Here is a 23,723-nt window from a genome sequence, read left to right as displayed (position 1 = left end):
GGAGGGGGTAAGAGAGAATTGCATGGTAAAAAGTGTATATTCTTTCTGAAGCCTAGATGATTGCACTCGGGAATATTTTCGTCATCTATATGTTTTTGGTTGAGATTCTTTGTTCTACAAATAGAAAGCCACTGCATCTTTACTGTGAACCACATTGAATTTCAACTAGTTTGTTTGTATTCAAGTCATCTTTTCTGTGTATTTCAAATTGTTGTGAGCATCTCAAGGTGTTAAACCTTGTTACGACTGCAGTATTCATTCAGGTGTTCATTCATTCCATTCATTCATTCAGAATATTAATGAGATTGCTCCAAGGTGGTTCTACTCAAAAATGTTTTTTTTTTTTAAATGCTATTACTGTTAGCATAATCTCAATGTATAAAGATTTAATCATGTTCTTTCCTTTCAGATTACTCCTCTGTCTTCACCTTTGGTAACCCTTTTATTTAGTAGATATATAATGATCAACTGCCATAATGTTTTATTTCACGTGGCTATTTCTATTTTTAACCTGGGCAGTTATAATGGATTGCTGTGCCCTAAATAGTATATGTAGCTGTGTGTGAAAGTTATCGGGTAAACAAGGCAGTAAAGGAAAAAGGAAACTAGTAGTTATGTGTCTTCACAAGTTATAAGGCTAAACCATTTTAAGGTAGATTGTCAAAAGAATAAAAACAAGTAGAAGTAATTAAAGTATGACTTTAAGATTAAATTTCTATTAAGTTTGTTTACCTACACTCAGTATTGAGGAAAGTGCTTTTTTAGGTTTGAATATATAAAGTGGCTGGATTCTGTGTTCACAAAATAGAAGACCTTGCAAATGACTGAATTATTAGCATATTGATCATCACCTATTTCCATTATTTTAGGAATATCAGAATTCATTTTTAAAAATGTATGCTAAATTTTTAATTTGTAACTGGAATTGTTCTTTTATAATTTAAAAAAGCAGTATACATTTTTGTAATCTTGAAGTGTTTAAGCTTCACAGGGGGCTGGCTGAGTAGTATGTGAGTTTTGAATTGCATTTGTATAGAAGTTGAGAGTAATGTGGAAAATTTTGATGTGAATTCCTAAAATTTTATGCACGGCCTTGGTAATGCTAAATATTAAAATGTTGTTATGCTACTTTTCATGCATTTTGAAGGTTGCAGAACAGGATGTTGTTAGAATGCCAACCATGTTGAAAGATAGCATGCAAGTACAGGGACACACCGTGTTATTTTAAGCTTCAGACTAAAACCAGAGCTTCAAACTAAAATTGGAGGAAAGATATTAGCATCATTTGAAACTTGTACTGGGGACAAGAAATCATTAATGTAGTGAAATGCACAGAGTGCTTTTCTGCCAAAGAGTTCAAGTATACTTATGTTGATCATCAAAATGCCCCTATGAAGTAGAGGCAACCAAGACTCAAAGAAGTTTAAGGACTTGAAAAAGTCTAGGTAAGTTAGTAGCAGAGCCAGTGTTGGACCTCTGTGACTTCCTCCCCCTTCCCCCATCTCCCCATAGTTGGCCCCCTTTCTGGAAAATTCTGAAGATACTTGGGACTTAAAATTGGATGATTTGGGTTCAGTCACCGCTTATTAGTTATATGACTTTTGGCAAGTCAAGCATTCTTTGGGACACAATATAGCTTTGATTCTTTTTGTGGAAGTTTATTTCTGTGTTTTCTTTAGCTCTCTGTAATACAGTATTCCCAAGTTAGACTCTTTTGAAAAAAACAAATTCTATCTCTTTAAGAAATAATGGCAGCAAAAAAGCTCAGATTTGGACATTGCACTTTATTCCCCGTGCAAGTAAGTGACTTGTGATTAAGGATACACAAAATACCACAAACAACAATTATTTTTATTGCACACAACATTTAGTATCATTTTCCTTTTAAAAATCACAGATTGGTTTAGTGATTTATTAGCAGGATAATCCTAACTACATTTGTTTTGTTTTTAACACAGATAAAAATATCTAAAATACATGATTCAGAATTAGATTATACTATTTTCACGAAAAAATTAGTCTCAAATTATGTCAGAATTACAAAGATTTTTATTTCCATAGTAACAAATTTTTACACTTTTGCATTTAATATATTTCGTATTTATAGAAGATACTAATTTTAAACAGTTGGTGACTTAAGACCAGATATTTTGTTATAAAATAATTTTATAGATTAATTATTAATTAGCTAATTGATGACCTAGAAAAACAGTTTTACCTTACAAATGATACCTAAGTTATAGATATGAATCTAAGCCCCAAATATCTCCGTTAAAATCCTTTCACTAAGTTCTGGGGTTTTTTGTTATAAATATTTTGATTGCATAAGAATTTCAATTCCTAACATTTTTGATATGAAAGTCTTTGATTTTTAATTGCATACATCTGTTGCCTTAAGTTTGAACAGCCGTGAATGTGAGAGAGTGATTTATTGTTCACATTTACATTGCACTGTTCATATCAGGTCATTTTTATCCAGCTTGTGTCTACTTCTGATGCTACTTCTTAGATGATTCTGAGTTTGTAAATAAAAAAAAATTCAACTTTGTGAAATATTATAATTAGTGACAACTGAAAAGTGCTTTGAAACTGTTTGTAAACTATATATGCAAAAGCAGTTCCTAACTGCTGAAAAATGCACTTTTTAAATTGTATGGCTTCAAGGGTGCTTTTTCAATGAATACTTAATATAGCTAACTCTCAACTCTCTCTGATACTAAAGCCCAATGAAGAAAGGATTATTTTGGTTGAAAGGCAATTCAGAAATTTCATTTGGCTTCTCAACTTTAAATTTCTTTCACAGCAAATGTTTTACCAGAAAAATAGAAATGGACCATCTGCTGAAACCTTCATCAAATGGGGAGTAGCCAAGGTAGCAGAGAGTCAATAATCTTGATGATTCATTATTGGTATGAGAATAATTGAAAACTGATTATAATTAGATAAAGTACATGCATAAGAACCATATTCTTTTAACAGAAAAACTCCACAAAATGTTCCTCCCAGCCTTTCTACTTAACCTAAGTTGGACATTTAAAATTTTTTATTTTCATTTTTTACACTATGTATTTGTAAGTCAGTTGTCAGCATCACATATATTATAAAAATAAATACATGGCTTTCCTTTCCATTTTCTCATCCAAATCTAGATTTTGGACTCTGTGACTATTACTACTTCTTAATTTCTGTTTGTTGTCCTAATGTTGGCATGTTGTTTTGGGGGCCTTGTCCCCTTGGGCCTCTGCTCCAAGTTTTTTGGGTTTCTATTTTCACTGACTTATCTTCTTCTTTACATTCTTAAATATTATGGATGCTTTTTGTTGATATTTTTCTCTTACACTTATGTCAAAGAATTATACAGTCATGTTTGTGCCTTTTTTTCATTGGCTTCTCTTCTTGCTTTTCTGCTGCTTCATTTTCTTTCTGTAATTCTCCTTTGTAGTTTATTATGCAAAATCACATTCATTTCTGTATCCTGAAACCAAGTCAGTTGATGAACTAGATAATATATTCTGATATTAGATTTGATAGGAATGTATTGGGAGAAGTACTCTGCCAGGAGCACTGAGCATTCCTAAATGTCCTGGAGTCTGCTGGGTATTGCTGGGTATACCAAGATTACAAAAACCTGAGTGTTCTTTGTCTGGACCAGTTCTCAGGGTTGTGTTTGAAGCTAGCAATCTTGAGCTATGCAGTAAGGACTCCTTACTTGTTATAAAAATGGTCAATTTTAAAGCTCAGTGTCATTTGGCTATAATGCAAATCCACTGTATATAGAGTATTCATCTAGGCCCCTCTGCCAAAGGAACTTGGGTGGGAAGGTGAACTGTCCTCTTACTTCTTGCTGTGTCATGGGTGATAAGGCCTTTTCCTGGTGACCAAGGCATCTTAGGTCTTCTGGCAGCATCCATGACAAAAACAGACTAGCTTCATAACTTGCTAGTAGAGTAAAATCGTAGACCCATCGTGATTTTTGACAGTTTTAAAATAAAGACGTGATGTTGACAGAAACATAGCTTCCTGCAAGAGAAAAGACAAGTGCCCTTGTGGGCCAGTTTAGTAGCAAATGCTCTTGTTGAAGTGGGAAGCTAGTAGATCCCCTGCTGACTTACCTGTTGATGAATATTTAGAGGCTAAGCAGTGAGACCTAGAACAGAGCTGCCTGAATGATGCTTTGGTTGATGCTTACTCTCTAGGCTAGAGAAGGAAAGAATGTTATTACCTCAATAAGGCAGTAAGCCTCTGGGCCAAAAGGTGTCAGCAATGGGTATGAGTAGACTGAATACATTATAACTTTCTTTTTTGAAGTCAAGTAGGCAGTTTGAACATATACGTAACTCTTGCTTATTGGTGCAGAGCCCTTCTTTTTACCCTCTGATTCATCTCTTTCCCTTTAATCTCAGCTGCTTAGGGTAAAGCCTAGTATGGTAGGGAAACATCAAGGATGGGGGTGGGGGGAATTCAAACTTTTACAGCTCTGTTGGATAGGGGGCCCAAGCACCAGCCTACCTAGTCCTATGGGGAGAAAGCACTGGAGGTGGCAAGGGAGGCTGAAGGCTCTGTGGGCTGCACGGTGGAGCTGTGGCAGTGTGCACAGGGCAAACTAAGGATGCCCAGGCTCTTGCAGGAGCTGGGAGGCACGGGGGAGGAAGTTGCACTGACCCCAGGGTGAGGAGCCAAGCAGAAGAAAAGCCTCGCACCACTTCAGTCCTCCTGCGCAGGCTAGCCTCCCCCACTTCCCCACTATGATGTACTCCCCGTGCTCCCGGTCAGAAAATAATGTCTTCTCCTGGCAGCTGTGGCTATAGTCCCTTTTGTGTATGTGTTAAATTCCTTGGTCTGTGTTCCTGCAGGGGGGAAAACAGTCAAATTCAAGAAAAGCTAGAGTGTGGGTGGAGTCTGGGGGCCTGTTCAATATACTGTTGTTCTGGCTTCCTCTGCCAAATGTATATTTGGTATTGCCATTTTTACTTCTACATGCTTACACTGTGAATGCTTATGAGTTCACAGGAGATTCTCCCTTCGTGGGATGCTGCATGTCCCCTTCCTGAGTGATCCAGCACAAACAATGGATTATCCCTAGAGGAGAGAAAAGAAAATCACAGCTTTAGTTAAAGACACAGGGCTGCTAAGGTACTCAGGCCATTTCTTAGTACAGCAGTGCCACCTGCCTGACCCAGCTTCCAAGTGCATCTCTTTTGAAGAGGCCTACTGTTCAGGTCTTGGGAAAACTACGCACCTGGCCCATAGACTCCTTGCAAACTCTCCAGCATGATATTGCTGTTTTGTGGGTAGCTTGACTCAGACTTGACAGTTAACAAGAAAAGGACCCAAGAAATTGCACTGATCAAGTGCAGATGGTTTATTTAGCGATGCAGTGGGCCTGGCCTTAGTGACATCTTGGTGTCCCAAAAGTGACCCCTTTTGGGAGAAACTGTATCTCTATCCTGAAATAGTATCTCTCACTTCTTGAAGCAAAGGCCCTAGCTCAGTGGAGCCCTTGATTTATAGAAGTTCCTGTAAATACCTTGGCCTGGTTCACTTAGGGTTCAGCCCAGATATATACTGGTGGTATCCAGTTTGCTGCTGCAGCTTTTCAGCCAGGGCCAGCGACAGAAACTGAGAGTGAATGTCATCGCTTGACTCTGTTGTCATAGCTCTGACCAGTACACCCCTTGAAGAGCATTGTGGGTGTTCTTATGGAACCCGGGACTTCTCGAGCTGTGGCCAATAGCCCAGCCTTCAGGTGTGCCACTTGGAAGATCTGCAGACCAAAAACATCTCTCTTATAAACATTCATTATAGCAGCAATGTCCACAATAGCCAAACTATGGAAAGAACCTAGATGTCCATCAACAGATGAATGGATCAAGAAGATGTGGTATATATACACAATGGAATACTATGCAGCCATCAAAAGAAATGAAATCTTGCCATTTGCGACAACATGGATGGAACTAGAGCGTATTAGGCTTAGCGAAATAAGTCAAGCAGAGAAAGACAACTATCATATGATCTCCCTGATATGAGGAAGTGGTGATGCAACATGGGGGCTTAAGTGGGTAGGAGAAGAATAAATGAAACAAGATGGGATTGGGAGGGAGACAAACCATAAGTGACTCTTAATCTCACAAAACAAACTGAGGGTTGCTGGGGGGAGGGGGTTTGGGAAAAGGAGGGTGGGATTATGGACATTGGGAAGGGTATGTGCTTTGGTGAGTGCTGTGAAGTGTGTAATCCTGGTGATTCACAGACCTGTACCCCTGGGGATAAAAATATATGTTTATAAAAAATAAAAAATTAAAAATAAAAAAAAAAAAACAAAAACATCTCTCTTTGGGTCTGCAAACTATGTAAACAGATTGTGGTTGTCAGTCAGTTTGGCTTACTCAAGCCCAGTTTGCTGCCACTTCTACCCAGATCCATTATTGTTTTGGATATAGCAACAGAGCTGTCATAGGGACCGGGCAACCGCTGTGTCCTGGGTTTTGGGAAAGGGGATTCCTCAATGTCCCTTCCCTACTTTCATTTGTAGGACTAATTCTTTTTCCTCCCTTAGATGTATAGGTTTTGTTTTGTTCTGTTCTATTTGCTGTTTCCTTACCCTAGCTCTGATGGATTTTCAACAATGTCCAGAGAGTGGTAGGATTTGTTGCACTTCGTTCAGTGGTTTCAGGCCTTTTTTTCCCTCTTGTATTAGAGATGGTAGAAAGGAGCCAGACTGGACTTTATGCCTTGCCCTTAGTGGCTGCTACTGTCACCACTCCCATGCCAGGAGGGGTGCCTTGCGGTGCCTTTTACTCTGCACCTAATCTTTGTGTGTGTGTGTGTGTGTGCATACCTGTTGAGGTTTTTGAAGAAGCATTGGGTGCATACACCTTCTCTTTTTTGTTTGTGGCCTCCATAGGTTCTGTATCTCTTGCTGGCACACCTTTAGCCTCTAGCAATTCATTAACAGCTGTAAGGGATTACTTTGACTGGTATCCACTGTTGTTTTCCGAAGGGTGCTCATGTCCTAAATGTTCTTCAAGGCACCTGGTTTTTCTTTAGAGTTTGAGTTGGTTGGTTGCCCTATAACCTCAGCTGTCCTGGCAGCTATTTACCATGATATTAGATTAATGTCATGACCCACTTGGTTGTGGTAGAATACCCGATAAGATATTGCACGATTTGGGACACCTGCGTGGCTCAGTGGGTTAAGCCTCTGTCTTTGGCTCAGGTCATGATCTGAGGGTCTTGGGATCAAGCCCCACATTGGGCTTTCTGCTAAGCAGGGAGCCTGCTTCCCGCTCTCTCTCTGCCTGCCTCTCTGCCTACTTGTGATCTCTCTCTGTGTCAAATAAATAAACAAAAATCTTAAAAAAAAAAAAAAAGATATTGCACGATTTTATTTGCAAATATTTTGATGAAGTCTTTTGTCTGTATATTCATAAGAAATCTTGATTGGCCATTTTCTTTTATTGTAATGTTTTTGTCTGGTTTTAGAATCAGGACAGTGTTGGATTTGTAGAGTGAATTGAAAATGTTTTTTCTTTTTTTAGTTAAAAAAAAAACTGTAAAAAAAAAAAAAAACCTATGTAAGATCAAAACCAAGCCTTCATTACACATCTTGCAAATTCAAAAGATAAGATATATGAGCCCAGGAGGTTTTATATTATTTAAACCTTTTAGTTATAAATTGAAATAATTTAATGGATGATGGATTCAGATTTTCTATTTTCTTGTGTCTGTTTTGATGATAAGTATAGTGTGAATTTTTGTTTATATCATTTAATTTGCCTAATTTATTAGCATCCATTTGTTTTTAACAGCTTCTCACTATATTTTAGTTATCTGTAGGATTGGCACTGTATCTCCCTTTCATTACTGATAGTGGATATTTGTATCTTCCTTTTTCTCAGTTTGCCTAGAGTCATACTAATTTTACTGATCTTTTCAAATAACCAGCATTTGGTTTCACTGTTCTTAGTGAACAATGTTCTTATTATTATTTCTATTTTATTGATTTCTGCTCTTACCTTTAGTATTTCCTTCCATCTGCTACATTAGTGAAAGTACCTTTAATAGACTTTAATCTCTTTTTATCGACTATATGCTCAGTACAATGTTTTACTGACATCTCACAGATCTGATTATGTATATCACTCATTTTAGTATGTTAATTTCCCTTGTATTTCTTTGCTGACACCTGTGTTATTTAAAAATTTTTCAATTTCCAAGTATTGGGTAATTTTCTAATTTTTTGTTATTTACTTCACATTTAATTCCATTAAGAGAAAATAATTGGCAAAATTACAGTATTAAAAAATGCATTTAAGTTTGTTTAATGGCCCAAAGTAGTCTGTCTTGGTGAATGTTCCATGTTTGAAAATAATGTGTTTTCTCCCATTGTTGAGCATAGTGTTTCTTAAATGTTAAATAGGTCAAGTTGATTGATAACATTGGTCCCATATTCTCTAGCCTTCATGATTTTATTTTTGTTTGTTTTCTAGCTTTATACTGAGTAACATTTAACTGAAAGAGGAGTTGTAAAATTTCCATCTATAATTCTGGACTGGTCTATTTCTCCTTGTTCTTTTTCCAGTTTTTACATCATGTATTTTTACTGGGTATATGCACATTAAAGAGTATAATGAAATGTATGTCTTTAACCATAATATTCTTGTTCTGACATCTGCTTTGTCTGATTTCAGTGTAGCTAGTTTGTTTTGTGGTTTACATCGTATACATATTTTCTCAGTCTTTTTACTCTTCTGCATCTTTGTTTTAAAGGTATGTTTTTTGCAGATTGTAATAATTTGTTTTGGCTTTTTTTTTTTTCTATTTTGATTTCTGTCTTTTAACTGGAGTACAGAGCATTTACATTCAACATAATTTTCCATATCATTAGATTTAAGCCCTCCACTTGACATTTGTTTTGTTTGCTCCATGTGTTTTCTCATTTTTTTCTTCCTTTTCTCACCTTTTTTGGTTGGGGTAATTTTTGCTATTCCATTTTGTTTGGATTTTTAATAACTAATTTTTAATGATGAATAAATAGAGTAAATAAAGTGGAGAAGTAGTCTACTGACTTATTACCTATTTTTTTTAGTCTTACTATTTAGTAGTTATTTATTTAGTAGTTATTTAGTAGGTTTTTATGATATACATGTTTAACTTACCACACAGTCGGTTTATAAATTATAGATCACATCATATATAATTTTAGATCCTTATTATCATATCACTTCTTTTGTCCCTCTTCCATTTTTATGCTATTTAAAAAAAAAATAGCTTCTGATTTACAAACTTCATTATTGTTACTTTTTGTTGCAAATAGCCAATCATCTTTTAAATAAAATTTTTGAGAAAAATTTATATTTATATATAGTTGACTGGTGAACAACGTGAGGGTTGGGATGCTGTTCTCCATGCAATTAAAAATCCATGTATAACTTTTATCTCCCCCCAAACTTAACTACTGATAGCCTGTTGTTGACTGGAAGCCTTAATGATAACATGCACAGTTAACACATACTTTGTATGCTCTATGGGTTGTATGCTGTATTCTTCAAGTAAGCTAGAAAAAACACATTTACAGTACTGTATTTATAAAAACAAGCTGTGTTAAGTGGCTGCATACAGTTCAAATCTATGTTGTTTGAGGATCAACTGTATTTACCCTTTCTGGCACTTTTTTTTTTTTTTTTTTTTAGTACATCAGAGATTCTGGTATTTTCCTTCTGATTTGAAGAACTCTGACTTTTTGTTGTTGCTGTTGTTGTTTTGGAGCACAGGCTTTCTGGCAACAAATTCTGCTCTTGGTAAAAATGTATTTCTTTTGTCGTTTTTTACTTACTGCGCTTGATGTAGAAAACTTTTTTTCTTCGATCATTTAGAAGTTATTTTGTTGTTTTCTGGCATGTGTAGTTTGTGATAAGAAGTCTGGTCATTCTTATCTTTGGATTTTGTTAGTGTGTTGTCTTCCTCTGGCCCTTTTACAGATTTTCTTTTTATTTCATTCTATCCTATAATTTCACTGTGATGTGCCTTGGTGTGTTTTCTTTGTGTTTCCCTTCATCCTTTGTTTGGGGCTCATGTAGATTCTTGGGTCTGGGCTGCTGCTGCTGCTGGTTGGTTTTTGACTTTCTTACCAAATTTGAAAAATAATTCGTTTTTCAAATACTTTTATTCTCTGTCACATCTTTCCTCTCCTTTGGGACTCTGATCACGTATATTTTAGACTCCTGGTATTGGCACACGGACCACTGATGCTGTGTTATTTTATTGTTTTGTAGTTTCAGTTTAGGTAGTTTTGGTTTGCTCTTATTTCAGGTCTTTCGATCTTTTCTTTTGTAATGGTTGATCTACCTTGAGCCCTTCCAGTGAATTTTTCAGTTCAAATAACTATTTTTCAGCTCTAGAGATTTTATGTGACTAATTTTTATAGTTTACATTTCTTTTTTCATTGTGTTCATGTTTTCCTTGACTTTGTGTTCCTAGTTGTAATAGATATTTTAAGATCTTTGTCTCTTAATTCCATCATCTTTTTGCATCTTGCTAGTTCAAATGATTGTTGTTGTTTTTAAAAAGCAATCTCTACATCCAATGCGAGGTTCGAACTTAAAACCTCTGAGAGGGAGAGTTGCCCATTCTACCCATTGAGCCAGCCAGGCACCCATATAATAATTTTTTTTTATAAACATATAATATATTTTTATCCCCAGGGGTACAGGTCTGTGAATCGCCTGGTTTACACACTTCACAGCACTCACCAAAGCACATACCCTCCCCAATGTCCATAATCCCACCCTCCTTTTCCCAAACCCCCTCCCCCCAGCAACCCTCAGTTTGTTTTGTGAGATTAAGAGTCACTTATGGTTTGTCTCCCTCCCATTCCCATCTTGTTTCATTTATTCTTCTCCTACCCACTTAAGCCCCCATGTTGCATCACCACTTCCTCATATCAGGGAGATCATATGATAGTTGTCTTTCTCCACTTGACTTATTTCGCTAAGCATGATACGCTCTAGTTCCATCCACGTTGTCGCAAATGGCAAGATTTCATTTCTTTTGATGGCTGCATAGTATTCCATTGTATATATATATACCACATCTTCTTGATCCATTCATCTGTTGATGGACATCTAGGTTCTTTCCATAGTTTGGCTATTGTGGACATTGCTGCTATAAACATTCGGGTGCACGTGCCCCTTCGGATCACTACGTTTGTATCTTTAGGGTAAATACCCAGTAGTGCAATTGCTGGGTCATAGGGTAGTTCTATTTTCAACATTTTGAGGAACCTCCATGCTGTTTTCCAGAGAGGTTGCACCAGCTTGCATTCCCACCAACAGTGTAGGAGGGTTCCCCTTTCTCTGCATCCTCGCCAGCATCTGTCATTTCCTGACTTGTTGATTATAGCCATTCTGACTGGTGTGAGGTGATATCTCATTGTGGTTTTGATTTGTATTTCCCTGATGCCGAGTGATATGGAGCACTTTTTCATGTGTCTGTTAGCTATCTGGATGTCTTCTTTGCAGAAATGTCTGTTCATGTCCTCTGCCCATTTCTTGATTGGATTATTTGTTGTTTGGGTATTGAGTTTGCTAAGTTCTTTATAGATTTTGGACACTAGTCTTTTATCTGATATGTTGTTTGCAAATATCTTCTCCCATTCTGTCAGTTGTCTTTTGGTTTTGTTAACTGTTTCCTTTGCTGTGCAAAAGCTTTTGATCTTGATAAAATCCCAATAGTTCGTTTTTGCCCTTGCTTCCCTTGCCTTTGGCAATGTTCCTAGGAAGATGTTGCTGTGGTTGAGGTCATATAATAATTTTTGATTGAATATTGACCATTGTGTTTGAACACTGTAAATGCATTTTGTTGTCTTCCTTTAAAGAATGTTGCACTTTGTTCTGTCAGGTAGTCAAGTTACTTGTGGATCAACTTGATCCTTTTAAGGTTTGTTTTTAAGCTAAATGGGGTAAGCTTCAGAGGAAACTACTGTAAGACTAGCTTAGCTCTACCATTAAGGCATGATCCTTCAAAGATATATACTGAATGCCCCTGTGTTCAATGGCATCTCTTCATTTCGTTCTTCAAGCTAGAATATGTTGTAGTGCTCTCGTTGTGAACTCTGAGAATTGATCAGTTTGCAGGCTTTCTGGTTGTTCTTTGCCTGGCCTTTTTGAGTCTCACTGTATGTTTTCATAGCAATTTTTTTTTTTTTTTGAAGATTCGAGAAATCCTAAAAACTAATTTCTGGAACTGTTTCTCTGTTTAGCGTGCCTTTTTTTTTTTTTTTTTTTTTTTTTTAATTTTTTTGACCTGCTTCCCCTTCCATTTACCTCAGCCTTCCTTAATTCAGATTTGTCCCTTGAACTCATCTATAGACCATTAGTTATGCCTTGCTGGGGTTTCCTTTTATGTTGTAGGAGAATGTGTATTTAGGCAGAAAGACTCAATAATTCTAGAGCTCACTTCATTTGTTTCCTAGGAATCACAGCCTTGCTCTCCTTTTGTCCAGGATCTGAAAACAGTAGCATAAAGTTAGTCCAGTTTTCCAGTTGCTAGGGTAAGTCCTATACCAATTACTCTATTAGGTTGGAAGCAGAAATTCCAAATTTGTTTTAAAAACTAATTATCCTATAATTTCTTTTAGTAACTAATTATGAACCTTCTTGGGGGATTCTCTTTACTGCTGTCTTTAAGTGATTAAACTCTTTGTTTTACTTTTTATGCCTTTTTACGTTATAGTCTAATAATAGGCTGGTGGTATTTTGTGTCCTGTAATTTAGAGTCTTTGCATTTAAAATATTCAGCCTGGACAGTTTTCTTTCATAAGTGCCTCTGTTACTTTTTTTTTCCTCCCGTTAGAGAAAAAAGATAACAGTGCTGGAGAAAAGATCACATAGTTATGCAGATTAAGGGCTTTACAAATTTATGTCTTCTGTCATTTCTCCTTCTTCCACGGGTGCTATATTGACTAGGGATTGGGAAACTTTTTCTGTAAGGGGCCAGAGAGTAATATTTCAGGCTTTGCATGCCACATACATTCTGTATTGCATATAATTCTTTGTTTTCTTTTCTTACTCTTCAAAAATGTAAAAACTAGTCTTAGCGTTAATGCTTGGTCTAAAGGTCTTACTTTGGTCACCTGTAACATAGATCACTACAACTTTGTTCAAACCACCTTCCTTTCTCTCTAATTTATACCAGAAACCCTTACTTTTTACTTCATTGATAAAATAGAGGTTTGAATTTTGTCAACTTCTTGCTTCCTGTGCATCCCATCTTAAAGCCTGTTTAGATCTTTGGTTATTTATCTGTCTTTTATTGTGTCATGAGAAGACAATTACATATCCTTACCTTTAAGCCTAAATGTACTCTGTGGATTCCTGCTTTAGCCCTTTTCAATGTTCATTTACAACTTAAGTTCCATTTTGCTATCATATGGATTAACTTCCTTTATTCTTCCAACTATACTGTATCAGTGTGTGCTTATTTGCTGCTCTGCCATTTAAAATTTTGCATTTATGACCTCTCAAAATGTTGATTTTAAAGGGTAAAAAAATCCAAACTACCACAGTGGTTTATCTTAAGTACTTTCAGTTGAATTCAAATTGGAAATGGAAGAAAATTCCTTTTAAGCTGTAATAAAAATATATAGGTAGAAGATATTTTTGTGATACATACTTATGAGTTAGTTGATCTTGGCCATGTTTTCCTTCATTTTCCCTCAATGAGAATGTAATAAGACTAATGAATTAAAACATTTCAAGCAAAGACGTTCTTTGTTGGAAGGGATATAGTTCTCTAAAAGGCAAAACGTCAAGTACAGAAGTGTGTGTGTGTGTGTGTGTGTGTGTGTGTGCGCGCGCGCGCACGCGCGTGGGGGGGGTTGTTGTTGTTGTTGTTTTTAATTCAGGAATCGGACTAAATCTAGGCACATTGTGTCACAGGCATCACCTCACAAATCTGCCAACGCATGTCCTTTCTGAGCTTCAACACAGCTGCTGTCCCAACCAGTCTCTCTTCTTTCCTCTCCTTGACAGTGATTTGCATTAGTGTTTGGTTAATGATGGGGAAGGAAAAAATACAAAAGAATCCCTTCCTCATATTTCTTATGATATTATGGATTTTGAAAACAAACAGTAATATAAGTCAAGTAGCAGTGACTTCTGGATCATTCTCATACCAGGAAACATGAAGGGAATTGGGTGTTTTAAATATAGATGAATCCATTTATATAAAAAATAGACTTTAAGGAATAAGGTTACTTGTAAAGAATAAAGGCACATTAAAAAACTACATGTTCTTACAACAATTTGTTCTATTCTTTTTTTTTTTTTTTTTTTTTTTTTGTAACATAGTTATTCCTCCCCCGCTCCCCACACAACAGATTTGTAATGTAAGAATAGAATCATGGTGCAGCCTGCAATTCCCAGAGGTAAAACACACAGTACTAGACTTCCATCTGTAGATTTTACTTTTCAGAGTTTATCTATTTTTTTGAGTTCAGTTCAAATTTGAAATCATTTTAAGCTTTCAAGGACTGTATTTATGTTAGGTTCTCTTAAGTGGCTACATCATGGAACAGTTATTTATGCTCTGTGCTAAGTGTTTTTTTGCGAAGTGCAGTTATCCTTTGATTATTCTTTTGCAATCATATATACTACAATTTGGCAGTGCTTTGTGTCTTAAATTTTAATTGCTTGCTTTTGTCTTGTTTGATTAGTTTTGTAATTGTCTTTTACTCTTGGATTTTCCCCTCCCTCCTCTTTTTGTTGGACATACAATGGCATCATTAATGAGTGTTTTATCTATTTGAGTAAGTTTCTAAAATTAGTTTTGAATTGGGTGTTTTACATATGTAAACATAACTCAAAATTATTCAAAGTTGAAGAAAGATGCTCTGAATGACCTGGAAGCTTTCATAATACAAGAATTTAATATTCTTAAATGCATGTTTGACATTATGCTTTGATGTGAGGGTATTTGAGTCTAGAATAAAAGAACTTTATTGATATCATAATAGCTGTGTCAGATATTTAAATCCGTTGAATCATAGATGAACTCTTACACTGATAGAATCAAAACTGTGCCATGCTGTTATGCTCTTTTTTTTTTGAACATGTGATGTAATGAAGATATTTCAGTTAAGTTAAAAATACATTTGTTTTCACTAGCTTTAGAAAGGAGACCAGTAAAAGTGTTTTCACAATGACTTATGTTACCTGGGGAAATTGCTGTGTGAAAACATTAGATGAGTTAACATTTTAGGTTTTGACTGTTTTTCACTTGTCTTGGAAGATAACTTGGTTTTTAGTGACATGTTCATTTGTAGAGACAACAGTGTGTAACACATGTTGGTGTTGTTGATGTTCAGGGAGTCATTTAGCTAATGTGTGAGCCTAGGCCTGCCCATTTTCCCATACTTCTCCTGATTGGCTCTCTGTATTTTTCAGATTTTCATTAATGATACCATGTGGAATAATTCTTATAAGAGTCACATTTAAAAACCAGGGAATTCTTGAAATTCCTATCATTTATATCTTCTGAATGTACTATGTTAATATGGGCAATTTGACTGTTGTACTTACAGCTGCAATTCTTTTATGTTGTGGAGACATGACTATTGTTCAGGAGATTATTTTAACTAAAATCAAAATCACCATAGAGGAAGTTTGATCACTTGGTTAATCATTTAACAAATACTTTGTTAGTACATCCCAGTGTCGGATGGTATGTAAGCGGCTTAGGTAAACAATGATAAATAACAAACTTATAGTTTATTAAGGGAGACAGATAAATAAATACACCATGATAGTACTTATACTAGACTTAGTAGGGTCAATACAGGTCAAGTATGAGGTACTAAGAAATCATAAGAGAGGCACTGCTCTGGAGGGAGATGATTAGGGAATGCTTTCTGGAGGAAGTAAATATGCTGAGAGATATGAATGATATTAGGTATTAGGCAGATCAAGGGGATGGGTGCTTGTTCAGATCAGTGAAAAAATACCAGATCAAAGAGACCGCCTTTCCTAGAAGAAGTTTGAGGTAGGGAAGACAAAGGAAGAAGACAGAGAAGTGTTGGGTGATGGAGCCAGATAGTAACTGGTCATGCAAGCCATGTTGGAGGATTTGAACTTTTACAGGAGGGCAATGATAATTCCAATTAAGGCCTGTAAGTAACATGATCAAACTTGCATTTTAGAAAGATCATGCTGACAGCAATGTCAAGTGGTTTGGAAAGTTGGGAGTACAACCTTAGATATGGGGAAACCTAGTTTGTTAAGCAAGAGTTGATGGCGGTAAGAATTATTGGGGTATTGAGGATTGGAACAAAGTAATAGGATCCATTTTAAAGGTATATAGAAACAGTGAGATTTGGTGAGAGGAACAGGACTATCTGGACAAGTTAAGTGGACAGTAGGGCTTCCTGAGTTATGGCTTTTAGGAGGAGTGATTTTGTGAGGGATGATTGTTTAAGTGTGTGGGGGGACATGTTGAATTTGAGGTGTTTATTGGACACAGGTGTATGTATGTAATAGGGAACTGCTTATGTGTGTTTGAAATCCAGGAGAAGAAGAAAATGCAGATCTGAAAGTTGTAGTGTATACTTGGCAATTGAATATGAAGGGCTATAGAGTTGGGTCCCCCAGAGGGAGTGGAAATAAGGCTGAACCCTGAGAAACTATGATAAGTAAGGAGGACATGGGAAGAGAATACCACAGAGATGACCAAGAGAGGCAGTGACTTGAGGGCACACTAGAGGTTGTGCTATCCTGGAAGCAAAGAAAAGAGAGCGCTTTAGGGCTGGAGTGGTCGGCATTGTTCGATGTTGCTAAGACTTCAAGTAAGATGAGATTGAAATTGGTCTTGGGATATAGCCCCCCCGCCTCCGACCCTGCCATGAGTCAAGGACCTCAGCAAGCACAGGCACTGAGATGAAGTGAACACTGGTGTAAGCATGTTATTCACGTTACTCTTCCAGAGAAGAAGTAATTTCAGGTGTCAAGCGCAGTTACTAAAGCATTTCATGTTTTGTGGAAGAGGGGAGTCAGTAAGAAAAAAGCCAATTGTGGAAACTTATTTTTAAAGACTATGGTTAGAATAAAAATCTGTTATTTGAAATTTTATAACTTGAAACTTTAGATTACAAAAGAGAAAGAAAAATAGGTTTTATAAGTATAGTCTGGATTTGAAATAACTGGGATTTAATCTAAACTCTACCGGGACGCCTGGGTGGCTCAGTTGGTTAAGCAGCTGCCTTCGGCTCAGGTCATGATCCCAGCGTCCTGGGATCGAGTCCCACATCGGGCTCCTTGCTCTGCAGGAAGTCTGCTTCTCCCTCTGACTCTGCCTGTGCTCGCTCTCGCTCGCTCTCTCTCTGACAAATAAATAAAGAAAATCTTTAAAAAAAAAATAAATAAACTCTACCAATTACCAGGAGTTTCATCTTATACATAATGATAAATGGTTATTGGCAGAATTTAATGAGATAACGTATGAAAAAATATTTAGCATGATGCCTGATGGCATCATGTGTGCATGTATGTATATGAATATGTGATATATTGAGCACCTTATATATAACTATACTGGTTAATAACTTCAGAGTACCTTTTCTCTTGGTATCGTGGTTGGTTGTCTCTTGTGTAGTAAATGACACCTGGAAGTTACAAGTTTAAAACCACATTTATAAATCACATTGTTTCTGTGGGTATGGTACTCAGAATAATAGGCCCTAAAGTTGCTCGTGTTCTGTTTCCCAAGACTTGTGAATACGTTACATTATCTGGCAAAAGAAACTTGGCAAATATGATTAAGATTATAGACCATGAGATAGGGAGATTATCTGGATTGTCTGAATAGACTCAGTGTAGTACATGAGTTCTTAAAAATGGAGAACCTCTCCCAGCTGATGTCAGAAGGCATGAGTCAGAGATAAGGCAGAAGGGGGTTCACAGAGATTCACACTGTGAGATGGCGGTAGAGGCTAGGAGCCAAAGAATGCGGGCAGCCTCTAGAAGCTGACAGCTAGCAAGGAAACAGGGACCTTCATGGAACTGGGTTTTGCCAAAGACCTGAATGACTCTGGAAGCAGATTCTTCCACAGAGCCTCCAAAGCAATGCAGGTAGCCAACACCTTAATTTCAAGCTTGTGACACCCAGAGCGGAGAATACCAGTTGAACCCAATGTACTTTGGACCTATAGAATTGTGAAATAGCGAATTTTATTGTTCTAAGCCACTAGTTTTATAATTTTATGGTAGCAATAACAAACTATTGTAAAGAAATCCAGAGGTAGAAACAGCTTAATGGGTGTGACTCTGGCTCAGTCTCTCTTGAGATTACAGAGTAGCTGTTCAGATGCTGTAGTCATCTGGAGGCTTGACTGGGGCTGGCAGATACTGCAGAGCTCACTCACGTGATTGGCCTCAGTTCCCACAAGTGGAAGCCTGTTCATAGGGCTGCTTACAACATGGCAGCTGACTTCTTTCTCCCAGAGTAAGTGGGAAGAGAGAGAGAGAGACTGAACGAATATGAGAGCGTATGATATGCAAGATAGAAGCCACAGTGTCTTTCAGAATCAAATCTCAGATGTGACATATCATCGTGTCTGCCATATTCTGTGGTTCACACAGATAAATCTTGATACAATAATAAATTATACTGCAGACGAGTGTGGTTATCAGTGGGCAGAGCTCATTAGGGGAGGCTGGCTACCATAGTATATATATGCCCAAGATGACAGACTACCAGTTCTCGATGACCTCATTAGGCGTATATAGTCCCAGGTCTGCAGTGTAATTTTATGAAAGTTATTTAGTCTCTCTAAAACTGAGGTTATTCATTCAGAATTGAAATTAGTTGAAATTGATTTTATATGACAGCACTAAAGCTGACACTTAAGCTAGCTTAAGCAAACAAGGTATTTCTTTTTTTTTTTTTTTAAAGATTTTTTATTTATTTATTTGACAGAGAGATTACAAGTAGGGCAGAGAGGCAGGCAGAGAGAGAGAGAGAGGAGGAAGCAGGCTCCCTGCTGAGCAGAGAGCCCGATGCGGGACTCGATCCCAGGACCCTGAGATCATGACCTGAGCCGAAGGCAGCGGCTTAACCCACTGAGCCACCCAGGCGCCCAAACAAGGTATTTCTTAAAAGTTCCAGCACTTAATATTTTTGAATGTGCTGTTTTGAGATGAAGAACACGGAGTTATTTTTTTGAGAATTCAAGAAAATAGAAGATGATGACTGGTATACTTTGATTTAGATAATTCTTGAGTCAGTCAGATTTAACCACATCATAGGAACAGGACTTCTCCCTCTACAGTTACATGGATGTGAGGGAAGGTTCTTAGAAAGGTTGGTGACTGGTGATGCCACAGCTTCAAGGGGCACTATTCTCAGTGTAGTTTATGTGAATGGCAGTTGTTACAAAGTAGACAGTGTAGCTCTACACAGTGGCTCTGTTTATACATATTCTTGACAGATTAAAGACTTGTTTCCACAGGTGTGTCTCTTTTGTTTATTGATGTGTCTTGCAGTATGGTGCCTACCACATCATTACGCAGTAAATATTTGTTGAATGGATGAGTGAGTCAGTGATTGATGTGGCATTATGACTGTTATTCAAAAATTTAAATACTTTTCAACTATTTATCATTCTCTTTAGTCTTCATAAGTAATGTTGATTTACCTCTTGTATTGTGACACCAAGAAGCTTCTATTGTCACTAAAAAGTAAACTAGAACAATTTTAGAATAATGGAATAAGTAAAGGTATAATTACTTGCTGGCCAATCTCTGATTTTATTAAGGCAGTTTTTCAGTTCAAAACTGAACCGCTGAATCCAACATGGAATTAACAGTAAACCCATTTGCAATAGCACTTGCTATGCACTGGAGAGTTGCTTGCAATTTATGTAATCTCACCATAAGTGTAAAAAGTTTAATAAGTCCTAGGTATTTTATGATTAGTGGGCAAAACTGTATCTTGAGGAATCATGCTATTGTCTCAGTTAAAGTTTTGGAAATATATGTGGTTTTGAATGCAAAGGTAACAATTACGACTGCCAACTGTTTATTTTTCATCCATAAATAATTATTAGCTGTATATTTACTTATTAGTATAAGGCTTGCAAGGAATTTTTAGGGAATGAATATCACAAGCCAGAAAAAGTACATTTGCTTATTTTTATTTTTTTAAATTTACTGTCAGTTGTCCAGAAGAGTCATTGTATTCAATTCTATTCAGTTTTATGTGGAAGTTACTCAATCCGTTATACAGGGGAGGCGTAGTCCTTGGTCTCAGAGAATTAACAGTATGGCATTTGAATATTTGGGGTGAGCAAAGCTAAGAAAAGTACAAAACTATACAAAAGTATACTCAACATATTAAAGTTAGTTTTTAAAAATGTGCTATGGAGGTTCAAGAGAGACTATCTGGTTTGAAGAATCTTAACAGGTTTCATGAAATAGGTTGGGGGGGTAAGAATAGGTATAATTTTGGAAATGAGTGGTGAAAATACAGGTAGGTATTTAAAACAGCACATTCAAAAATATAACTTATCCCCTTTTCATGGACCTGCAGCAAAGGAAGACCCTTGATACTGCATCTTTTAGAGTCCTCTCAGAATTAGTAAGAGATTAACGAATTAAGGAACTGAGAAAGTATAGTGTTAGGTCAACAATTTTATTATAATATTCTCCAAACCCTGTGTTTGGATCCTGTTTTCTATTTCTGGTGTTCCTCTCTCTGGCTTTCAAAATCTTACTACACTTTATTCCCTGAAGCGCCTGTGTTACAGCGTATCATTGGGCCTACCATTTACCCAAATGGTCCTGATTCTAAATCATCTCTCTCTTGGTGACAGATTACATGTTTTAATTTTCTCTTTCCTTATTGCCATTTGAGAGGGGTGATTTTGGTTTAAATAACAGATGAGACCGTATTTCTAGAAGGTAACATGCAGTCTACGGTGTATACGTTAAAGTAAGGGGAGGGCACTGTTGACCTGCCTTTGGCCTGATGTTTACCTTGAGTGTATGTATACAAGTATTAGAAGTTTGGTTTTTGGGTTTGTTTGTTTGTTTTTTAATACCTGCAGGTTATTCGTAGCACTTTGGTCTATATCCTGCTTTTTCCATTTTTAGAGGCCAGATGTGTAGTCCTTGAAATTGTGCAAGATTTCCTTTCCTGATTTATCAGATACTACATTTACTTAGTTCATGGGTAATAGTTTGGTATAGCAGGAAAGATCTTATTATATGTGCTGCCGAAGTGAGCATGCAGGAAAGATCTTATTAAACTAACACATAACACGGGCTTTATTTGAGGAGTATCTTATATTTTAAAAGTTCACTTAGTTTACTAAATAAATCCCTGATTGATGGAATTTTAAGTGTTTTAGTTAAGTGAATAACTTTGGGCAGTGGGGGAGATTTTTGAGCATTAGTCATTAAAATTTAGCACATATGGTCTAAGTAAATGCCAGAAGAAATACAAGTAATATGCTGTGAAAATTCACAAGATAGATAATTATTTATAGTTTAGGGGAGTAGATCAGTTATTGTGTGTAGTTAGCACTACAGTTAGGATTTGTTTGGGATGTTTGAAAATTGGGAAGGTGCAAAATTTAGTGTTAGAGGGGAGTGCTTAGTACTCTGGTTTGACCAAAATGCAAGCTTGGATTACTAGCTAAGTATAGTAGGTTGAATACATGCCTTCCAATCCAGGAGCATGGAACATTTTTCCATTTCTTTCTGTCTTCCTCAATTTCTTTCATGAGTACTTGCCTTTATTTATGCTTCTTTCTTAAGATTCACTAAAATGACAATAAAGAACTTAAAAGTTATAAATCGGGGCAGCTGGGTGGCTCAGTGGGTTAAGGCCTCTGCCTTTGGCTCAGGTCATGATCCCAGGGTCCTGGGATTGAGCCCTGCATCTGGCTCTCTGCTCAGTGGGGAGCCTGCTTCCCTTCCTCTCTCTGCCGGCCTCTCTGCCTACTTGTGATCTCTCTCTGTCAAATAAATAAATAAAATATTAAAAAAAATAAAAAGATATAAATCTACAGGGACAAAGAATGTAAAAAGAGGTATAGCAGATTAGAGAAATTGCAGAATTTTGGAATATGGAAAGCAAATAGATAGTGGGTGATTGATTAATAAGGTGTAGAAAGTAGAAACATAAATGCTGTGGAGGAGGCCAGGAAACATGTCACTCACCCCCCACGCCCCCACCGCCCTGGAATTCTGGAAGGCCTCTGAATTAGAGGCATCATAGGCTCCTGAAGATGGGTAAGAAGTGGAACTAAAAGGAATGAGATATGTTGAATTTCTTATGTCACTTAAGTCTCTGAGGAAAACAGTTTGGTGTTGGAAAATGTATGTGTTGACTGGTAATGCTGTGTTTATTAATTACTAAACACTCGCTGTTGGTCAGTTGAAGGTTAACAGGGCAGACCAAGAAAAATTGTGAATTAGGTGGTTGCTCTGAGTCTGGGGAAGATAGAAGAGAATGAAGTAGCACTTTCATACTCCTCTGTTCCTGTGGGTAAACCTTTTCTCCTCCCTACTGGCAAAGCCTTCTCATTTTTAGCTCTGCGTTTTCTCTTCTGCTTATTGAAATCTGCTTTGAATGAAGTGTTTGCATGGTGAGTCTTCTCTCTAATTGTGTGTTGTAAGACAGTAATCTTGTTAAGGCAGTTCTAGGCTCATCTATCATGATAATGGCCACAAATGTATTTTGCTCACTGTGTGTGTGTGTGTGTGTGTGTGTGTGTGTGTGTGTGTGTGTGTGTATCTGATTAATAAGGGACACTGCCATTTTCTTTTTCTACCCTGTTTTCCTCTCAGCTCCATACTAGCACATGCATGTACATACTCTTCGTTTCTTCTCTCAGGAAGAACTAAAACTAGATTATCCTGTAGCAGCTACAGGTTTTAACGATCTCATTTGGAACTCACTAATCCAGAGAAGTGATCCCCATTTAACAAATGAGCAAGCTAAACTGAAACTCAGAAAGTTCCTTGTCCACAGTCTCACAGCCTGTGAATGGTGAAATTGAGATTAGATCTTGGATTCCTGGTGTGTTCTCTACTTTTGGGATGGTACATGCTGCTTGATCATAAATTGTGTCCTTGGGATGTCTTCTTTTAATCAGTTCAGGTATTATTGTAAGTGGACGTTCACTTTTTAGAAAAAATAATACTAAATAGTATTGCATTATAAATACATCATATTATTTGCATTAATTATTAAATAGTAAAGTTTTTATTATGTTTAAACAGGACACACTGAGTCTTGATGTTATGTGCTGAGCACCCGTAATTCACCTTTGCTTTAATTCTCAGTTGTTTTGAGTTTCTCATTATGTGAGCCATTGAATTTCTTTTTTCCCCTTTTGCTTAAGTCAGATTTGGTTTTCTTCCTATCACTTGCAAGCAAAACTAAACAGTACTTTGAAAACTTAACTAATGCCAGTTTAATACTTATATGTAAAATAGAAAGGTTGTGTGTGTGTGTGTAGTAAGATACACATAACAAAGTTTGTCATTTTAGCCATTTTTAAATGTGTAGTTCTGTGATGTTTAATATATCGTTGTGCAATCACCACAACTATCTCTCCCTAGAACTTTCTCATCTCCCCACCCAAAGCTTTGTACACATTCACTACTAACTCTCCATTCTCTTTGTCTCCTAGTCACTGGTGATTTCCATCTGCTTTCAGTCTC

At 36.8% G+C, this 23,723-nt stretch overlaps 1 protein-coding gene across 1 annotated transcript in view; it reads left to right on the top strand.

Annotated features, from left to right (window-relative positions):
- COG5 (component of oligomeric golgi complex 5) overlaps positions 1-23,723 on the top strand; it is a 300,872-nt gene that overhangs the window by 80,162 nt on the left and 196,987 nt on the right. The window lies entirely within an intron of this gene.

This window comes from Mustela nigripes, chromosome 4 (genome assembly GCF_022355385.1).
Source record: "Mustela nigripes isolate SB6536 chromosome 4, MUSNIG.SB6536, whole genome shotgun sequence".
Lineage (NCBI taxonomy): Eukaryota > Metazoa > Chordata > Mammalia > Carnivora > Mustelidae > Mustela > Mustela nigripes.
This window is presented reverse-complemented; position numbering and strand designations above follow the sequence as displayed.